Source organism: Macaca nemestrina, chromosome 1 (assembly GCF_043159975.1).
Source record: "Macaca nemestrina isolate mMacNem1 chromosome 1, mMacNem.hap1, whole genome shotgun sequence".
Lineage (NCBI taxonomy): Eukaryota > Metazoa > Chordata > Mammalia > Primates > Cercopithecidae > Macaca > Macaca nemestrina.
Window position 1 is genome coordinate 159,721,393 of NC_092125.1, and position 16,681 is coordinate 159,738,073.

General features: G+C 36.8%; 1 long non-coding RNA gene across 1 annotated transcript in view; it reads left to right on the forward strand.

The window, feature by feature from the left end:
• Positions 1-16,284, forward strand: part of LOC105482645 (uncharacterized) — a 180,122-nt gene extending 163,838 nt beyond the window's left edge. Inside the window, exon 4 of the long non-coding RNA XR_011609221.1 lies at positions 16,269-16,284. This is a non-coding gene — a long non-coding RNA (uncharacterized lncRNA). The remainder of the gene's footprint in view (positions 1-16,268) is intronic.
• The last annotated feature ends 397 nt before the right edge of the window (positions 16,285-16,681 follow it).

Consider the following 16,681-nt stretch of genomic DNA (forward strand, 5'->3'; position numbering starts at 1 on the left):
TTTGTCCTGTCATTTCTTTTCGAATGTATTGTTCTTCATTGAAGATGCTGGTTAAGCAAGAGTTGTAAACCCCTTTGTTGAGAGTTACGTTTTCCCTGACTTTTCTCCCATATATATGAGGTATACATGTTAATAAACTTGTTTGTTTTTCTCTTGTTAATCAGCTTTAGTTACATGGGTCCCAGCTGAGAACTTAGAAGGGAAGAGGGAAAATTATTTTTCCTTTCTACGAGATGGACATGTGATTAAAATGGCCATTAGTATATCAGTAAATTTCATGTTCTTACAAGGCAAAATTTATCAGGGGAGAATGAAACCTCTCTTAATAGAAGGAGACTAATGCAAATTTTCTAGAATTAGAATAAACTGTTCCCAGAAACAACATAGTAACTAATAGAATACATCTTTAATATTAAAATGTCAGGATAAAGCAAAATTAGATTGAATGTGTAATGAGAATTATCTTAAAAACCATTGGAAACATCTAAAAGCACTGACAGTTTTGCATATGACACAAAATATTTGTCTTAAAAATAAAAAGCACATTTAAATGAGTTATTTGGCATTGGGGGAGGCTTTTGTGTGAAGAGTCTAGCAATACACTTCTGTCTGTGGAATAGGGAATGGAAGGCAAATCCAACACAATATAAGGACTACTATGTTATTTTGAGAAGCACAATAGTAAAAATGTAATATGGTTTCAAGGGAGACAATGGCGGCAACTAGAATACCACTGGGCAGAATCACAAGGCTCTTGGGGACTGTCTCTGTACCACCCTGCCTTGCCTGTGAGTCTCAATTCTCTCATCCGCAATTTTGGGGTTCTTGGAGATGTTTTGAACCACCACACTGGGCAGTATTTAGTTAAGGCTTAGTTCATCAGTTGAGGCAGAGGAAATTTTGGGCCCAGCCACTGTCATCTTTCCTAAATGATCATAGAAAACACTAGACAGCTATTGACAGTTGCACTCTCAGATGATAGCATAGCAAGAGTGACAGGCCTTTGACTAAGTACAAGAGTGGTTGGAAATTTGGTCTGATTCCCAATCTAATCTATTATTGCTATAACACAAACTTTTTTTTTTTTTTCTCTTAAAGACAGAGTCTCACACTGTTGCCCAGGCTGGAGAATAGCCGCATGATTATAGCTCACCGAAGCCTAGAATTCCTGGGCTCAAGCAGTCTTCCTACCTCAGCCTCCTGAGTAACTGAGAGTTTAGGCATGTGCCATCATGCCCAGCTAATTTTTAAAACAATTTCTTGTTGAGATGGGGATCATGCTATGTTGCTTAGGCTGATCTTGAACTCCTGGCCTCAAGTGATCTCTATGCCTTGGCCTGCTGAAGTTCTAGGATTACAGGCTTGAGCCACCATGCCAGCCAAATTCCATTCTTGACTTCCGACTTGGCCATTCCTATTGGATTCCAGGCCTCATTTGGAAATTAAAAAAGAAAAAATTGACTTCCTTCCTTCCTTCCTTCCTTCCTTCCTTCCTTCCTTCCTTCCTTCCTTCCTTCCTTCCTTCCTTCCTTCTTTCCTTCCTTCCTTCCTTTCTTCCTTTCCTTTCTCTCTGTCTCTCTTTATCCCTCTCTCTCTTTTATTTTTTCAATATCAATCCTTCTTATTTCCTAGGTAATGTGAATAAATTGCTGACTAGAAAAAGGGTCAGAGTTAAGAAAGGACAAAACATTTAAAGATTTCTGCTTTAAGAGATTATTCTGCCATATGGATGATATTTTCGCCATTTGTTGAATACCTAGTATATACTGGATATTTGGATGTATTTCACATAAACCTTCAAAGCAAAGCTTCAAAATCAGTGATTTATACATGAGGAAAAGATTAAGGGGGCAGCCCTGCTATAAATTCTTAAAAAGGATCTCTAAATTTTAGAGAACACCCTCTTCAGCAAGCAATAGCAAAGGGGCAAAAGAGAATGATGATGTTCAAATATGAAGTTGACAAAATATAGTATTTTCTGTGTTCCACCAATGGATACATTTTACCTTCAACCCAGTTCCATGCTTTGAAGCCTTTTCTTCAGGTTAGTAAAGATCACTAACCCCCAATTTTATCTGTGCTTTCCTTTTCAGTGCAATGCAATTTACCAGAATGCTCTGAAAGATGTAGATATACTTAAAGCTAGATAAGGGAGTATATTATATAACTCTCCACTATTTCACTACCGAAAACATGGCAGCTTTGATAACCTCAATGAAAATAAGATACTTTCAGAGCTTCCTCCAATGACAGGGAAATACCTAATCTCACAGGCATGACAAGGTCTTATATCTTATACAATTTGATGCTGAATGGTATAAAAAAACTATCAGTGACCTCAGGCAACATGTGAATATATTTCAAAACACTTCCTCAATATCACTAACAACTGGTCAACTAGATTTTGCACAAATGCATTCAAACAGAAATCCTCTACACTAGTCATATGGACTTGAGTTCATATAAAAAGGTTCAACTCTTAGCACTGTCATTGACTAAATATATGAATTTGCAGCAAGACATTAGCCTTTCTGAGCCTCAATTTCTTTGTAAAAGAAAGAGCCTAATACTTTCCTTGTAGAATTGTTATGAAGATTAAATGAAATAAAGAAAAAAGTAAACTTTAAAGATTTCAAGTGAGTTCTACTTTGTAGATGGCATATGTAAAATCACACACTATATAATAGTTACTATCAAAGGTTGGGTTTCTTTAAAAGGTTTGAGTACAGGTAGTTTATTTGTGGGGTCATCCAGGAAACACTGTTAAGAAAGTAAGGAAGTAAAGAAAGGGGAGAAATTTAATAAAGTGTGTTATTGAGCAGGTTTCTACAGTGGGCAACCTATGTTCGATTATGCTGGAGAACTCTGGGAAAAAATATAGAATACTGTCAGCAATGTTGCATTCAAAAAGTAGAAAAAATTGGTGCTTATCTTTAATTGCCTGAGGCATAGCCCTAGGAACTTTAATTTCATGGCACTCCTACTGTTGGCTCCACTGTGCAAAGAGTAACAGGTGATTGCAGTTAAAAGGTGCTGGTGTGTAGCCACAGCATTTACTATAGATGATTAATAACAATGAGTTGAATTCATATGTAGAAACACATCTGATGATGAATTTCAACAGCCAAAGGTACACAAAAACTGGTAATTAATAATAATTCAAATATCAATGCTATGATAGTTTTAGATTTTCTAAATCTTTTGCAAAGGTGACAATATGGCTTGGTCGTCCTACAATCTTTTTTTTTTAAGAATGAATGTTACTCTTGCTGGGATGTTCAGTAGTGGTTCCATGAAACTGAAGTCTGTATTATGATTTGGTCTTGATCAATAATTATTTTTACTCCAATATAAATTATTTTCTAATTGTCATTACTCTTAATTATTAATAATAACCGAGAGTAACTGAAAAAGCTGCATTAAAATATAAACTATGCTTCATTTGTGATTTACAGATATGTGATTTACAATATATCGAAATTACAGAAAGATGCATATGCGATATCTTTTGGAATGCAGTATGACATCTCTTTTTGTTAATGAGTGTACCGCTTTGTGTTGTTATACTAGGTTAAAGATTGCCACTTCGGTTTGAACATGATTGAGGTAATGAAAAGAAACCTCATTTGTACAACCTTCTTCCCATGTGGATTATACCATTTTCTTAGAATTACATAAAATTTTAATTGGTACTATGTATGAATTTTTTTCTGAAAGCAACATCTTGATCATTTCTGCAAAATACTATTAGAATGATCTCACAAATAAAATTTTGTAGATTGTTTTTGCATGAATATTTGTACTATATGATGGAGAAGATATATGACTACTATAATTGGAGAAATACTGCTTTTTATAGTTTATTTTAAGAAGTCAGGCCAAATGCAATGGCTAATGCCTGTAATCTCAACACTTTGGGAAGCTGAGGCAGGAAGGTTGCTTGAGGCCAGGAGTTCAAGTCCAGGCTGTGCAACATAGCAAGACTCCATATCTCCAAAAAAAAAAAAAGCTGGTCATGGTGATACACCTGTAGCCCTAGCTACTTGGAAGGCTACGGCCAGAGGATTGCTTGAGCCTAGGAATTTGAGGCTGCAGTGAGCTATGATAGCCTTACAGCACTCCATCCTGGGCAAAAGAGTAAGACCTGTTCGCACACACACAAAAGTCAGACTCTTATATTTCTTTGTTATTTTACCTGCTTGCTAAATTCTCTTTCAGAATAGTTGAGACTTGTCTCATATTTGTCTTGAGCACAGTGATAAAAACATGATAGAAGGTGTTTAAAACTGTTAATTTTGATAGGTTTACAGGTATAGTAATAAATACTAAATTTAAAAAAATTTTCTCTCAGCTTTTTGGTTGAATCTTTAAAATGTTGAGGACAAAATGATAGTAGCAAGTTGTATTTCTACATTCCTTAGTGAGAACTTACATGGTGAAACCCCTAAAGTGTTTAGTAGGGTGTAGTGGTTAAGAATATTTCTTTTTCTGGTGGCATCCTTCAAGTCTCACTGTGTACACCTTATAGTTATGGTATGAAATACCCCTCATATCAAAGTCAGGGAGAAATGAACAGATTGGTACAAGTAGATAACAATGGATACCAGTCTCTAAGGTGCCAAGGACTTCATGCTCTTACCTGCTCTTGGCCAGGTAGTGAATTGGGTGCGGAAGTTTTCTGTCCTAGTAAGGAGGCTTGAAACCATATTTGAGACTCACAGGCAATTCTGTTTGTTAATGAGGCAACAGACCTAAGAATGCAGGGAAATGTGTGCACCTAGGCCAGCTACCACCTCTCTACTCCACTGCCATCAAGTTATGCTGTTCGGTATTATTCCTCAGCGTTGTCAGGATAATCATAATGAACAAATAAATTGTAGCCACAATAGGAACATTTAGAATCTCCTTCCATACACTGGGCCCTGTGCTTTACGAACATCATTTGAAGGAACTTCCTTTTCATTTCTTGTTTCCTGTGAAGAAAGCTTCATTAGAATTTTTTTTTTTTTTTTGTCTCTTGCTACACTCCTATAGTCAGTCCTCCCTTGAGATGAGGCAGGCAAAGAGGATATGCTCTTCCCTGCTCTTGACCAGGTAGTAAATTGGCTGTTGAAGGTTTGGTCCTAGTAAGTAGGCTATGCTACAATGCTGTTAACAATTCAGAGGGTCAGGTTAGCTCTGGTATAGAGTATAATAAGCAAGCCATGGTCGTCACTATAGATTTATCAGAAATGTAGGTAATCTTTTTCCCTTTATTTGCCTGAATCTTAATTTGTTCTGAATTTAGGATTGAAAAACAAAGGAGAGGTTTTTTGTTTGTTTGTTTTTTACAAATACCTTCAAACATTAACACATAGAATTTTATTTAATCTCCTCCCACTCCCCATCAACATTTCTACTGCTTACATGTTATCACGTTCGATCTGACAGATGTGAAAATTAAGGCATTAAAAGGTTATCTTGCAAATTTCCAATATAATAATCATAAATATAAGAGCAATAAGATTTCTCTGTGCATATTACTAAAGAAGACTTATGCCATTTTTATAATCTAGTTCTCTTTTCATTCTTACAATAGATTTGTTTGAAAAGATAAATGTTTTAAATAATGTATAGTAATGGAATAATTCTACTGTACCCCAAGAGTGAAAGCTAAGTAGATTTTTGGGCTGTACCCACTGTACCTGAATGTAAGTACCCTCAGAATAGATAAAAAGAGGTTTATATTGCATATAATAGATAACATACAGAGGACACATGTACTGCTGATAATAAATTTGTGAAATTTATCATAGGGACACCCAAGCCTATTAAGACCCACTAAATGTAACTTTAAAGTAATGCTAATTCAGAGAGGGGAAAAAAATATGCATCATCTGTCAACAATTTGATAGCCTGTGATATGTGTAACCAATTGTTCTTATTTACATTAATTTGCATTGTGAAAAGCAATTTTACAGTTTCAGTCAGACTTAATAGGCAATTTGCAGTGAGTGCCTAATGGCATAGTTACTTAAGCCTGCCCCAGGGGGGCTTTCTAGAACTGATATGAGACTAAACCTTTTAAATGTTCAATTGAACATCTTAAAAAGTCAAAAAGTCTTGAGCTATTAGACCCAGTTTGCATTTGCTTTGTCATATTGAGTGCCACTGCTGAAGACTCCCTTGCATTCAAAGACCATTTCTCTCTGTAGGTGAGAGATTAGCTTCTACAAAATATTGTAGCCCACATCAGATGATTTTTTCTCCCAGACAATATTTAAAACAATACAGACTCCAGGTAGGTCATAAGTGTTTGATAAGATGCCTTTGGTTCCTAAGACTTGAAATATTTTCTTTTTCTAGAATAAAGAGTATGTTAATATGCCTAACATTATATTCCTTTTCAGACTTAAGAAAAGAAAGGTTTTACAGAAATAGCTTATGTTTCCATACCTTTCTCATTTACAAAGTCTTTTCACATAATCTATCTGATTTAGTCATTTTTATGTTTTCTTTTATGATTATGACCTCCTTTCTTCTTCCCGGACCTAGCACATTTTCTGACACATAGTTGGCATTTAATAAATATTTACTGAAGTTTGGAATTACTGAGAGTTAGAACAGGTATTATACCTAGGTAATGTCGTGAAAAGTGGAAAATTCAGTTAAATATTAACTATGTTTACATTCCATGATATTAAATCAATTTAATTGGTGCTTTACCCTCAATGGGGAAAGTCAGTTTTATGGAAGGAGAGTGCACTCCACTCCCGTTGCAGCTGATTGTGCCAGGGAGATGCAAAGAGTGAAGGTCACTCAGGGCTTTCTGTGCTCAGCTCTTCTGTGGGAAGCAGAAGGTGGAGCATTAGATAGGTAAAGCTAGCACCATATTTTTAAAAGCTACAGAAAGCGACATCATATTTTCAGAAATTTCTTATAAGTGGACTAGGCAACTTGTGTTGGTTCACTCAATTTTGCACTATTAATACAGAAAACCCATGGGAGAGAGGAGAAAATCACACACCTGAGTAGGATTTGCTAGCAAAGCTCTTAATATGCTCCAAAGAGCAGGTGCTGTCTTGTCTGTAATATATGCCTCTACGTTTTATAATTTTTATTTATTTAATTTTTGTTTTTTTGAGATGGACTCTTGCTCTGTTGTCCAGGCTGAAGTGCAATGGCACAATCTCGGCTCGCTGCAACTTCTGCCTCGCAGGTTCAAGTGATTCTCCTGCTTCAGCCTCCTAAGTAGCTGAGATTACAGGTGTGTGCCAACACGCCTGGCTAATTTTTGTATTTTTTGTAGAGACAGGGTTTCATCATGTTGGCCAGGCTGGTCTCGAATTCCTGACCTCATGTGATCCACCCACCTCAGCCTCCCAAAGTGCTGGGATTACAAGCGTGAGCCGCTACGCCCGGCCATATTTCTCTGTTTTATGCCAAATGCAGAGAATGCAGAGTCCCTGGATTTGTGTTTGACTGCACAGCTCCAAGAAAAAGTAGACTGTTTCAGACTGCTAGTAGCACATGCTGCTTGGAGTTCTCATGCACTTTCCTGCATACCTACAGAGAAGTAACAGAGAAAAAACTTCTCAGCAAAAGTTGTCATAGATGCCATAATCATACCAAATCCTAAAATTGAGTGTGTGAAATGGAAAGTGTATATGGCTTAAGAAAAAAGATCTGGTTTAGAAGACTCAGGTAGGACTTCACATTCTGCTACAATGGAGAAATTGACTTTTTAAAATTTGAGACTGGGTCTAGCTCTATAGCCCAGGCTGGAATGTCATGGTGCAATCATAGCTCACTGCAGCCTTGGTCTCCTGGGCTCCAGGGATCCTCCTACCTCAGCCTCCCAAGTAGCTGGAGCTACAGGCTCACACCTATGCCCAGCTAATTTTTAAAATGTTTTTGTACAGACATTGTCCTGCTTCGTTGCCTGGGCTGGTCTCGAACTCCTGGCCTCAATTAATCATCTCACCTCGGTTCCTCAAAGTCCTGTGGTTACAGGTGTGTGCCACCACACCCGGCTGAGAAATTGATCTTAAGGAAGTCACTCTCCTTGATAAACCTGCACCTCATCTGCCACATGAGGATATTCACATCTATACCAAGATTATATATGAGTATTAAATGAGATGTATATCCTAGGGACATGGTGAATAATGAAAAGCAATACATGTTTTTCTAGTACCTAGCACATTGCCTTGTATATAATCTATGCTCAGAAAGAATTTGTAAAAAAGGACAGGAAAAGGAAGTTTTCTCCTTCTGTGCTTTACATGAATACACAAAGGTTACTGGGGTCTCAGAAGTTTGTAAGAGGTCAATTTAGACCAGTAGGTCAATTTAGAGCAAGAAGGAGTTAACTTCAGGAATAGTGTTGGAATAATACTAAAGTTATGTGTTGAAGGCAGTTTTACACTAAAAAAGATTTTTTTTTTTTTTTTTTTTAAGACAGAATCTCACTTTGTCACCCAGGCTGCAGTGCAGTAGCACAATCTCAGCTCACTGCAACCTCTGCCTCCCAGGTTCAAGCGATTCTCCTGCCTCAGCCTCTTGAGTAGCTGGGATTATAGGCATGTGCCACCATGCCCAGCTAATTTTTGTATTTTTAGTAGAGAGGGCCAGGTTGATCTTGAACTCCTGACCTCAGGTGATCCACCCACCTAGGCCTCCCAAAGTGCTGGGATTATAGGCGTGAGCCACCGCACCCTGCCTAAAAAAGACTTTTATAAATAATTGATTATACTGTTTTATAACTGCACTTTAGCTAGAAGAAATTTGGAAAACTATCATCTATCTATATATTATAAAATGGTGACTGTTAACTCATCAAGAGAACTATTAATAAATAATTTGATGTCTTTCTTAAATAATATTTATGAGAATAAGTTTTTGTTGGGACATAGAAGTGGTTGGGTAAGAGTTAAATGTGTATGACATGGAGACGTGGCTTTGAGTCTGCTGCTGGAATGGTGTTCCATTGCTCACAGGAGTCTGGTGGGCCTGCATCTTTAATTACCACCATTACTTCTGGGGACGGCATTTTTTCTAAGTGCTGAATGTCCATAGCCCACCAGAACATTTCTGCTTCCTTGTGTTTTCTTCTACATGTGTTTTTAAAACCTTTGTTTCTGAATGACATGGCTGTTCTAGGTCTTCAAAACATAGCAATGATACAACTGAGGTAAGGATGAGAGCAATATTGTTGGAGTCCCCTAGTTCATTCTTTTGGGCAGAAGTTCTGAGAAATATCACTATTAGAAGTCTTGGGTTTGAATCCAGATTTGTCATAGGATTGCTCTGTACCAATTTCATCATCTGTCGATATATACTAAAAGTACATGCATGGTATGTGATATTCAGTACATATCAGTTTTGTTCTTTATTAAGGGCAAAGGAGTTTTAGAAATAGGAAGAAATAATTTGAGACTATAGACAATTTAATGGCACAAATAATAAAATAATTTTAAAGTGAATTGTTTCCCCCAATAGTAATATTGGAAGAAGTTCTCCTATTTATTTACATGTCATCTTTAATTAGATGGTGTAATGAAATCAACAATTTTTTTAATGATTCTCTCTCTAACTATTCAAATGTGCTTCCCAAATTAGCAACATCACCATCACCCCAAAAGACTGTTAAAAATGCAGAATCCTAAAGCTATCTCCATCCGAGATCTATTGAATCAGCAACTGCATTTTAACAAGATTCCTAGAGAATTATACACACGATGAAGTTAACTGACTCCTACTGAGACCTAGAGAACTTCAACCATAGCTTGAAGATCATGGCCAGCTGGCACCAGCAATAGAACCAGCTGGGCCCCAGATGTTTTTTCCTTTAGACTCAGCAATCTAGTGGATGTGCCCCATTTCTCTGTTGTGTTGCATAGGCCTGTGTCAGAAGTCATTGTATAGGGCAGTGACTGGAGTGACAATGGAGAAACAAATTAATTCTTTTGTAAAATATTTAATCTAATTTATTAATTAGTTATATTTACATATTATAAATCATATATTACTTATAAAATATATCAATTTAGAAGTATGCCTTTTCTTTCTTTTCATATATCACAAAACAACCTTGCTCAAACTCTCCAACAGTATCTTTGACATCAGTCTCTTTGTTTATACTGGAATTATTTTTTTTAACTTTTTAAAATTAAAAAAAAATAGTCTTACTTCTTTATTTTAGGTTCAGAGGGCATAGTTGCAGGTTCGTTACATGAGTAAATTGCGTGTTGCTGGGGTTTGGTGTACAAAGGATTTCGTCACCCAGGCAGAAACATAGCACCTGCTAGGTAGCTTGTCCTTTCACCCTCCACACTCCTGTCGCCCTCCAGCCTCAAGTAAGCCCTGGTGTCTATTGTTCCCTGCTTTGTGTTTATGTGTACTCAAAGTTTAGCTCCCAATTATAAGTGAGAATATTCAGTATTTGGTTTTCTGTTCCTGTGTTAATTCACTTAGGATAATGGTCTGCATCTGCATCCATGTTGCTGCAAAGGACATAATTTGATTCCTTTTTATGGCTGCATAGTATTCCATGGTATATACATACCACATTGTCTTTATCTAGTTCAACACTAATGGGCATCTAGGTTGATTCCATGTCTTTGCTATTGGGAAAAGTACTGTGATGAACATACTTGTGCATGTGCAGTGACAATTTAATTCCTGTAAACAGAAGAGAGGATTTTTCTTTTTCTTTCTTTCTTTTTTTTTTTTTTTTTTTTTTTTTTTGAGACGTAGTCTCGCTCTGTCGCTCAGGCTGGAGTGCAGTGGCGTGATCTTGGCTCACTGCAAGCTCCGCCTCCCGGGTTTAGGCCATTCTCCTGTCTCAGCCTCCCGAGTAGCTGGGACTACAGGCGCCCACCACCATGCCAGGCTAGTTTTCTGTAGTTTTTGTTTGTTTGTTTTTGTTTTTCAGTAGAGATGGAGTTTCACTGTATTAGCCAGGATGGTCTCGATCTCCTGACCTCATGATCCACCCACCTCGGTCTCCCAAAGGACTGGGATTACAGGCGTGAGCCACTGCCCCCAGTCAGAAGAGAGGGTTTTGCTATTCCAATCAGTCAAGACACATTGCTTCATAGAAAATCAGTAGCAAGTACAAACAATATGCAACAGAAAAATTTAAGGAAAGTGTGAGTGGTTGCCAGGTAAAACACCATGAATATAAAGTTCAAAGCAGAGCTTCCTTATCTGGATGAAGAAATAGCAAATCTCTCAAAGAGGCTTGCCTTGGTTGGCAATGCTTGGTCTGCCCAGTATTTCTATTTGCAGTGAATTACAGTAGGAGAAAAAGGGATTTTAGTCTGTGCCTGCGTAGCTAAACCCTCTTCTCTGTTGAGTGATTAGAGAGTGGTGTGGGATTGCTTACTTTAAATGCCTTAATAGAATGAAATCAGGGATGTCATTTCTCTTTTTAAAATGCTGATATCCATAGAGAGATGTAAATCTAATATTTTGACATATTGAAATTAACAGCTACAATGGTTATTTGCATATGACTATTTCATGTCCTGGGACCTTTTTAAAAGCTCAGAATATTTTCAGATTAAAATAGGAAACCACAGGAAACAGGATTTGGGAAATAGATGAGTTTGTCCCTGTGCTTTGATTCTTTTCACTACAGAATGAGAGCATTTACTTATTGAAAATTATTTTGCATTTATAATTAATTAATTAATAGATGTATTAATCTTAAAAAAATTGTACAGTTTTTCTCCAAAGAATTTTAGGCATTTTCCCGGGATACATTTATTCGGAGATAAAAAAATTGATAATGAATTGGGGTTGCAAAGAAAAATGAAGGTCGCAATATAAAGCTGATGAGTCAATATTCAAAATGTTTACTATAATTACAAATTTAATAGATTTGAGAAGCAATTGTGTCTTTCAGATCCTTATAATTGGGGAAAAGAAATATATGAATGTAAAAGAATGTATGATGTCTGTAGCAAAGAAGTTGCTCTAAACTCAAAACAACTTTTACTGATCCTGTGGCTAGAATGGTCTGTGTGTGTGTGTGTGTGTGTGTGTGTGTGTGTGTGTGTGTGTGTTTTCTATAAAGGAAACATTTTGAGATCAAGTGCTTTGTCTGTTTCATAGAACTCTGAATATATAGGTTTCACATAATTAATCTTCATTTTAAAATTCACCATAAAACAAAATTTAGACATGAGATGGATGTTCAAAATAAATGTTATAGGTAAGAAGATGTTATAACAGTTATAGAAGCACTAGGAATTTTAATTGGTGTAGGTAAGATTCTTACTACTAAACATAAAAAAAAGTTAATTTACAAAGTAGCTATGAGGAGCTACTGACACATAGTTAGCAGTCTATATAATAGTAACAGATATGCAGAAGATACACAGCAATGAACAAAACACTGTAAACAAATGCATGAGTCCTCACTACCTGAGCGCTGTGAACACACCTTCTTCAGGGCACTTAGGTGACATGTAGCCATTAGCTAGTTGGCTTTCACATGCTGCTAATTAATCTTTAAAACCATTAAGGCCTGGAATGGCACTGGAGGAAAGCAATCACAGTAATCTTTCAAACTGGGAAACAAGGATTATTCTACTAATTAGTTTCCTCTCTCTGCTGAAAGCAATTGAAGTCAATGTTGGCATAAGCATACAACAAAAGTTGTATTCTCCAAAGGCCTCCCTTTTATTTCTTTTTGTTCCCCTTTCTCTTTTACATTCTCCTGTTCTTTGATCTTTTTGTAAATCTTTTTTTTAAAGTTTCCAGTGCAAAACAGTCATTTTTTTCATCTGAAGAGGAATTTAATGGTTACTAGAGATTCTTATTGAAAAGTATCTAGATACTAGGAATTGTAAACCTCCTGTAATTTTAATAAAATTATTTAGTGTATGTACGTTTACTACTTTACTCTATAAACATTGCATGACTATTGTGTGCAAAGCATGAAGGTAAATAGAAACAGACATGTTCAATGCCCTCAACTTAATTTCTAGCTGAGGAGATTAACATGAAACTAGTGATTATTTAACTATAAGCATGGTAGTGTAGTGAAGGCAACATGCTTTGGGTCTGTGTCCTTGCCCAAATCTCATGTAAATTTCATTGTAATTCTTAATGTTGCAGGAGGGACCTGGTGGGAGGTGATTGGATAATGGGGGTGAATTTCCATTTTGGTGCTATTCTCATGATAGTGAGTATGTTATCACAAGATCTAGTTGTTTGAAAGTGTGTAGCACCACCCCCTTCTCTCTGTTCCTCCTACTCTGACCATGTAAGTTGTGCTTACTTCCTCTTCACGTTCTGCCATGATTGCACGTTTCCTGAGGCCTCCCTAGCCATGATTCCTGTACAGCCTGTGGAACCATGAGCCAATTAAACTTTTCTTCATATATTACCCAGCCTCGGGTAGTTCTTTACAGCAGTGCAAGAATGAACTAATGCAGAGGGTAAAGGGTAAAGTACTACGGGAGCATGTAGCTTAGGCAAGTAGGGAAATCATTAGGAAATAGTTTTGAACTGAGTTCTGATGGATGAGTAGGAAGTAACTATGACGGGGTTGTGTGAGGGACTAGGGCAGAGAAGAGTTTGGGGACAGCATCAGTTAGATGAAGCAGCATCTCTGAAAGCTCTGAGCATTTTATGTCAAGGATCTGAAGGAAGGCCAATTAAGCTGTAGCTACAGTGTGTCTAAAAAAAGTAAAGAGACATAGACTGAATTACACCAGTGGCTTTCCTGGTTCTCCAGCTTGCAGATGGCATATGGTGTCATATGGAGACTTTTGGTCTCAGCAATCACATGAGCCACTTTCCGTAATAAATCTCCTCATATATATACACACACACATACATATATCCTATTTATTAGGTTTTATTTTTCTGGAGAACCCTGATTAATACAGCTGTGTACTTGCTCAATTTTACACACTCTACTTGCAGCTGCTCTTTGAATTTCCCTAAACCTCTTTTTTTTTTCCCTCACCATATGCAGAACGTCATTAGTTATTGAAAAATTATAATTAGAGAAATAGTACCTGCCTCAAGGAGCATGAAACACATTTGGCTCAGTAAAAGGTGTGTGAAGAGAGAAGTGCTCCACTTCATGCAGCATGTTCTGTTTCTGTCAATATAGTGATGGTGGGGGAGGGGCAGGAAAAGGAACAAAGAACCAAAAGCTCTGTCCTGTTTTCAGTAATGATAGCTGATATGATAGCCTGTAAAATCTCAACAAGATGAGGCAGAGAGAAAGCTAATCAATTTTATCAGTGGGCCTAATGGGACTGTTCTGTATCCAGGATTAGCAAGATTAACTCTTCAATAGTAGAGATCTGGAATCCTGTGTATTCAAGCCACTAAGTCACACTGGCCACTGGCACATAAGATATTCTGGAACTGGTCCTGAACTGGCGGAGGGTTAGTGCAGCTCTTTAATGCCTGTCATTTCTGAAACAGCAATTCATAGGCGTATACTTAGAAGTACAGTGTTTACAAACTATTGGGCTTTCATTGAGGACAACCCATTAAAAGATACATCCAGCTATTTAAGTCTGAAGCCACACATCAGGAAATAGAGATTGCAAAGTAACTTACTCTTTTTCTAACAAAAGACAATCTAATGTTAAAAATCGCTGAAGAGTTTAGAAATTGATTTGTTTTGCCCCTTATTGTTGTTACTTTCAATGAAAGAGAGACACAATGAATGCCTTCGCTCTACCTTAGCTTTTGTGGGAATATTTTTATGGACAATGAAAATGTGAGTTGCCCACATAATTGTTGAGAGAATCAGGTACTACCTCATTAAAAGACCTTATTGAAGGATGTGTTTCACATTGAAATATTGAAGTTACTAAGGGTGATTTACAGATCTCAATGAAAATTTTAGGGGAACCATTTCAAAAAATAAACAGTAAAGTGAAATGGAGTCACACATTGGAATATTATATAGCAGTTGAAATGAATGAATTACAGGGATGTATAGTTACGCGTAGACAAATACTAGTAACAAAATGCTCAATGGGAAAAGCTCTGAAAGATTGAATGCTACATGGTAAAGCTGCAACAATTAAAAACAACCAAAAAGTAACTTTTATGTATGCAATAAAAATATGTAAAAATAAATGCAAGTGAATGATGATCATGTGATTCAGATGATGGTTTGAGTTGGGAAGAAGGGCAGTGATATGATGAGGAAAGTATATTATTACACTTAAATGTTGCCAAAGTTTTAGTTGTTCTTTGAGGTGGTGGATTCTCAGACATTTATTTTATTTTTAAAAATAATTAACTAACTCTAATAAATCGATCATCAAAATGGCCTAAATTTGTTCTTTCTTTGTATCATGCCCTTGCAATGTGACTTTGAAGTCCTTCCCATGAGAAGGTGGACTCTATTTACCTATGCCTTGAATCTGGATAGGCCTTGAGACTTACTTTGTACAATAAAAGTGGAGAAGTGATGGCATGTCAGTTCTGTTACAGACCATAAGATGACTGACATTTTTCATTATTCTACTTTCTTTTCAAATCCTTGTTACAACCATGAAAGCAAGTCTAAACTGGCCCAAAAATGTAATAGAGCCCGGATAAACATAATAAAGCCACTTAACAGTTTTCAGCTGACTCATGAGTCAGCCTGAAGAAAAATTGTGAAGCCTATCTGTAGGCTATTAAGATTAAATGACCATTGTTGTAAGCCACAGAGTGTGAGCTAGTTCGTTGTATAGCAATGGGTAGCAGATACAATAACTAACAAATAAGTTAAGAGCATCATGTATGGACACCCAATGCACAACAAGAACAAGAAAGAAAGGAAGGAAGGAGGGAGGGAGGGAAGAAAGGAAGAATAAAGGCATCCAAAAACTAAATTTTTAAATTGGGATATAAGATCTCCACCAGAATAATAGTAAAAATATAATTAATAATGTTCCATAATGCTCAATGCAAGTTGACATCCAAGGGTTTATTCTTCTAACAGCAAATTTGTCTCTTCAAAGACAACCACCAGTGCTTGACCCATTTCAGTGCACTTCCTCTGGCTTTAGCTTGCCAAAACATATCTTGAAAACAGACAGCACAGGTATGACATGGCCAGAGATTCAGGTGAATTTTGGAACAAAATATTTGGGAAATTAATAGAGTTGTTTGAGATAATTAAGTCTATGACCCTTACAGATGTGGAAACTGAGTTATAGAAAATATAAGCAATTTGTTCAAAGTCAATCCACTTAGTAGCTTTTAAACTCAAGAAAGCATAAACTTAAGGTTTCTGTATTTTTTTTTTTCCTCAGGGAAAAGATATAAACTTACAGCCTGTAGATGTGAAAGTGGATACATTCCAATAGAAAGTTTCTATATTTCTCTTCCAACACCCTACTTCTTATCTATTTGGATGTCTGGAGAGTAAAGGAAGAAAGAGAATTGAAGAGTTTGTGGTTAAGAACAATCTTTACTCCCACCTTCTTGCTTGGGTGATTCTTGGATAAAGAGAAGAAAAAGAGGATCCTTTTGGGAGTTTGGGGGTAAGTCTGAATCTTGGTGGTGGCACTCATCATCTGGAATATACTAAGCAGCAGAATGTTTAGAATTCTCATACTCTGCAAAGGCAAGGGAGAAAGATCCTAGAGATCACAGAATGACATTCTTGATCCTAACTGGTTATTTTCATCGTGCCTTTGGAAGGAGAGGAGGTAAACAAGCATGG